A 6,000-nucleotide genomic window follows, 5' to 3' on the forward strand; every position below is an offset into this window, starting at 1 on the left:
CGTCAACCATCACAGGCGGAGGAGGAGGCACGACACGACCATGAAACGTATTAGGAGAAACGGGTTTGAGGAGAGAAACATGAAAGACCGGGTGTACCTTTAGATGGTGCGGTAACCGCAGCCGACAGGCCACAGGGCTCACGATCCCGGTGATCTTAAACGGACCGATGAATTTTTGTCCCAGCTTCTGCGAAGGAACACCCAATCTCAGGTTTTTGGTGGATAACCATACAGAGTCCCCTACCTTATACATGGGTGCCGGTTTCCGGTGAGTGTCTGCCGACCTCTTGTAACGCTCCTGAGCCGTAGCCACAGTGTCCTTTAGAACCTCCAGATTTTGTCGTAGCTCTGTCAATCTGTCCTCCACCGCTGGCACCGAAACCGCAACCGGTGACCTAGGCAAAACATTCGGATGGTAACCCAAGTTAGCGAAAAAGGGCGTTACCTTAGTGGAGCTGCTCTGAGTGTTGTTATACGAGAACTCCGCCAACGGAAGCATCTTCAACCAATCGTCCTGCAGATGGCTGACATAACATCGAAGGTATTGTTCCAGGGTTTGATTAGTCCGTTCGGTTTGCCCATTTGTCTGAGGATGGTATGCAGAAGACAAACAGACATCAATCTGGAGTGCCGTACAAAACCCCTTCCAGAACCTAGACGTGAACTGTACGCCCCGGTCAGAGATGATCTCGTCTGGTACCCCATGCAATCGGAATACGTTCTGGATAACCAAATCCACTGTCTCTGCGGCTGAGGGAAGACCGGTACACGGAATAAAGTGAGCAGCTTTTGTCAACCGATCCACCACCACTAAAATGGTATTGTGACCGCCTGAGACTGGCAACTCCACAATAAAATCCATTGAGATAGATCCCCAAGGGCGAGATGGAACGGGTAACGGTTGGAGGAGTCCCGTAGGAGCCACACGAGGGACCTTGCACCGGGCACAAACCACACATGAGTGGACATAGTCCTTTACATCCTTTAAACAGGTAGGCCACCAGAAAAAACGGCTCAGAAATTCCTGCGTCTTCTGTATCCCCCTATGACCAGCCAACACGGAGTCATGGACCAACTTGAGAACCCGAAGTCTTACGGCCTCCGGGACATAAATGCGTCGCTCTCTCAACCACACACCATTCCGAAGAACAAGAGTTACATCATTCGGGGGGGCAGCAAGAAATACGTCACCATCATAGGCCAGCTTGATGTCCTTCCACAAGTCCTGGTCCAGGATTACTCCAACGAAATTGGCATCCGATAACACGGTCTGAGACGGGGTTCCAGGCACGGAGTCCACGGCGTGGATTCGGGACAAGGCATCGGCTTTCCCATTACGTGAACCTGGACGGTATGTAACGATAAAATTGAACTGGTTAAGGAATAGGCTCCAACGGGCTTGCCGTGGAGATAGGCACCTGGCAGACTTAAGAAATTCCAGGTTACGATGATCTGTGAGTACTATCACTTGCTGCGCAGCTCCCTGTAAGTGGTGTCTCCATTCCTTAAAAGCTGAAATAATCGCCAACAATTCCTTGTCCGCAATGTCATAGTTCCTTTCTGCAGGGGACAACCGGCGAGAAAAGAAAGCACACGGATGCAAGAGACTCTTGTCCCCATTCCTTTGAGAAAGGATTGCCCCTAATGCATAGTCGGAAGCGTCGACTTCCACGATAAAGGGAAGTGCGGGATTCGGATGTACTAATATTGGCGCTGAGGTAAAACAAACCTTGAGACGATGGAAAGCTTCCTGGGCCTGGGCGGACCACACAAACTTCTGTCCTTTCTTGGTTAACAGAGTGATGGGACGGACGATCTCTGAAAAGTTACGGATAAAGCGTCGGTAAAAGTTGGCAAAATCAACAAAGCGTTGTACCTCTTTGATGTTTCCCGGTTCCGGCCAGTCTAGAATTGCTTGTATCTTGCCAGACTCCATGTTCACTCCCTGAGGAGAGATGACATAACCTAAGAATTGTATTTGTGAGCAATGGAATTCGCATTTCTCCAGTTTAATGTACAGGTGGTTATCCCTCAGACGGGTAAGTACGGTCTTGACGTGCTCCTGGTGTTCCTGTAGGGAATCAGAAAAGATCAGGATGTCATCCAGATAAATCACCATGAATTGGTCCATTATATCCCTAAAAATATCGTTAACTAGATGTTGGAAAGCCGCGGGAGCGTTACAAAGTCCAAAAGGCATCACTAGGTACTCATAATGTCCATACCGACATCGGAACGCGGTCTTCCACTCGTCTCCGGGACGTATGCGAAGTAGATTATATGCCCCACGGAGATCCAATTTAGTGAATATTTTTGCCTGTTGGACTCTCTCCAATAGCTCAGGAATCAACGGTAACGGATACCGGTTCCGGATGGTTATTTTATTCAGTTCCCGGTAGTCAATACAGGGTCTCAGAGTCCCCTCTTTCTTTTTCACGAAAAAGATGGGTGCCCCTGCTGGTGAGGTAGACGGGCGAATAAATCCCTTGGCTAGACTTTCATCGATGTACTCTTTTAGTGCTTCTAGCTCAGGTGCCGCCAACGGGTAGACATGACCAAACGGGATCTCCGCCCCTGGGAGTAAGTCTATGGGGCAATCATACGGTCTATGCGGGGGAAGCCGATCGGCTTTTCTTTTGTCGCATATATCAGCGAAGTCATGATAAACCGGGGGTAAAACAGGTACCTGTACAGTGCCCTCCGCATTCGGTGTTACTGGAACCGGTACAGTTGGACTAATGGTCGGACCACTCTGCGGTGGGAAGGATATTTCCTTAGTCTCCCAATCGATGACTGGATTTGTAGACCGTAGCCACGGAATTCCTAAAATAATCGGAAAATGAGGAGAAGAAATCAACATGAAAACAAGGGTCTCCTGCTGACCTGGCTTCATCACGCATTCTAGGGGTACTGTTTCCCGATCAACTGGTCCAGAAACTAACGGAGATCCGTCTACCGTCTCCATGGTAACCGGTGAGGATCTTTGCTGAGTCCGGATACCGTGTTTCCTGGCAAAAGAAGAGTCCATGAAATTTCCCCCTGCCCCAGAGTCTATCATTGCAAATGTAGGTATTAGCTGTCCCTCCCACCGGATCTGAATGGGAAGCGAGCAATGGGTATATTTCCCTTCTGAGTCCTTCGGTGATGTTGACATTACAGTCAAGGGAAATACCGCATCCAGGTGTCCACTTGCCTCAGAGATATCGGACTCTGCGTCCGTGTTGTCACACTCTGCCATGGCTGCCAATACCTTATTTGGGCGATTTGGACGTCTCGGGCAGTCAATCAAGAAATGGTCCGATTGACCGCAATAGAAACACAAACGCTCACGGAGCCGGTGTTCACGACGTTCGTTGGTCTCTCGCTTTTGCAGAGAGTCCACTTGCATAGGAACGTCCTCGGCCTCCCGTGGCGTCCTGAGAGCGGGTTCTCTGGAAGGAAACGCAAAGTTGTTTACCTGGTTTACAGCTGCCCATTTTTCCTGTCTACGTTCCGTCAAGCGGGTATCAATACGCACACAGTGCTGGAGAAACAGTTCAAAATCCCCTGGAGATTCGGAACGAGCTAACTCGTCCTTGATGGTACCGGACAAACCTTTTCTGAAAACAGACAATAATGCATTGTTTCCCCAGTCGGTGTCTACCACTAACCTCTTGAACTCAGTGGCGTATTCAACGACAGAACGCTTTCCCTGACGTAAGGAAAGGAGAGCCGATTCAGCGGTAGCACGGCGGTTCGGATCATCAAACATTTGCGCCATTGCGGTCAGAAAGTCATCCAGGTGATTTAAACGGATATCCCGATTCTCTATCATAGGATTAGCCCAAGCCAGTGCTCGTGAGGTTAATAACATGATTATACATAACACTTTTGACTGGTCAGAACGGTAATAATCAGCATGTACATCAAAAAACAGTATACATTGGTTAACAAATCCACGAAACTGACTACGATCACCATTGAAACGGAATGGGGGTAACCTAGGCATACCGGCAGCTGATACGGACGTAGTGGGGACGGCTTCCTGAGCCTCCACTCTGACTTGCAAATCCTGAATAGCCGGACCCAGTACCTGGTGATCATGGCCCAGCTGTGCCTCCACATCTCTAAGTTTAGTTTGTACCGCCTCCATCTCCTGCTGCAAGGAGTTAATCATGGAAAAGAGCTGATCTACTCGTGTCTCAGTCATTGCCCCAGCGAAATCCTTTTGTGGCCTGAGTATAATGTAATACTATTGTATGTTCTGAGGATTTCGATAGCGTTAGGGCAATGACAACCAGAGACGAGTTCTTGGTACAAAGATGTTTATAATATGTAACCACGATAGGTACACAACGGAACAAACACAGTATAACAATAACACACGAAATACCTTCCCGAAACGGAGCGAAGGGAATTCCCGGGGCCACGCACCGGACTCCCCCAGGGAGACCACCAAGAGCGAACCCCTATACAGGGACTGTCTGGCAATCACCCCGGAAGGCCTAAATGCGCAGCAGCCGGGACACAAGGGGCAAGTGGTAAAGTCCAGAAGTGTCCGTACGGGATGATAGTCCAGAGTGGTTACGAACCGGAAGGAACCGGGCAGAAGTGCTGACCAAAGACGGCAGACGGAGTCCGGGCACAGCTTGAAGAAACCGGGTACGGTCCAGAGTCGGTGTCGGTAGTCTTTCAAGAGGATCCAAAGGCAATCAGGAATTAGGAGCAGCAAAGCAGGAGCACACAGCAAGCAGTATACTCAGGCACTGGACTAGGCTTAGAGGCGGCCTTTTAAGCAGCTGGACAGGAAGTAGGGCAACAGAACAGTAAACTCCATGTTAACCGAGGGCAAGCTCTTTCAAAAGAGAACTGGAAATCCCGGAAACCTGACAAGCGGGGGGAGAATGGTTACCTGTCAGTCGGAAAGACAGAGAGAGAGTCAGTCGAGTACGGGGACTCCTGGTGACTAGGCACATACGGGGAACAGGTCCCTAGAGTAGACTCAAGTTTAACTATATGCTAAACCTGCCGGTGAGCGGAACTACAAGTCCCTCACCAACCATACAGAGTCCGAACCTCAGCAGCAACGCAAGGACCCATAAGGAGACAGAGCCAGAAGCCATCTCATCTGGTCCATGCTGCCGGCAAACAGTCTAAAAAGGGTAGAAAAGGCAGTAGCGACTTCCCTGGATAGACTCCACGGTACTTCAAGTCAGGGGTTATCCGAACAAAGAGTGCTAGGAAGGTGAGTTAATGGTTACCCTCAGACTGGCTTGAAGGATACCTGGTTTTACCTGGTTTATTGCAGTATCGCCAGGATCAACTCACCTTAATAACACCTGAGTGAGTAAAAAGGAGTTGAAAGACTTTCCGGACTGAGCCTGAGTTATTCCTGACCCGCTATCCTACCTACCCGAACCCCTGGGGCCTGCCTCACTCACGGGAGGCCACACCATCTGACTGCAGACCCCATCAGCCCCAGATGCTCGTTAAATCTGCAGTGGCAGTCATCCATACCCCTGACCGCAAGCCGTGAGTGGCATCATGATACATATATAAAAATCTAACATACAGTTAGGTCCAGAAATATTTGGACAGTGACACAATTTTCGCGAGTTGGGCTCTGCATGCCACCACATTGGATTTGAAATGAAACCTCTACAACAGAATTCAAGTGCAGATTGTAACGTTTAATTTGAAGGTTTGAACAAAAATATCTGATAGAAATTGGAGGAATTGTACACATTTCTTTACAAACACTGCACATTTTAGGAGGTCAAAAGTAATTGGACAAATAAACCAAACCCAAAAGAAAATTTTTAGTTTCAATATTTTGTTGCGGTATCCTTTGGAGGCAATCACTGCCTTAAGTCTGGAACCCATGGACATCACCAAACGCTGGGTTTCCTCCTTCTTAATGCTTTGCCAGGCCTTTACAGCCGCAGCCTTCAGGTCTTGCTTGTTTGTGGGTCTTTCCGTCTTAAGTCTGGATTTGAGCAAGTGAAATGCATGCTCAATTGG

The sequence above is a fragment of the Anomaloglossus baeobatrachus genome, chromosome 4, assembly GCF_048569485.1.
Source record: "Anomaloglossus baeobatrachus isolate aAnoBae1 chromosome 4, aAnoBae1.hap1, whole genome shotgun sequence".
Taxonomy (NCBI): Eukaryota; Metazoa; Chordata; class Amphibia; order Anura; family Aromobatidae; genus Anomaloglossus; species Anomaloglossus baeobatrachus.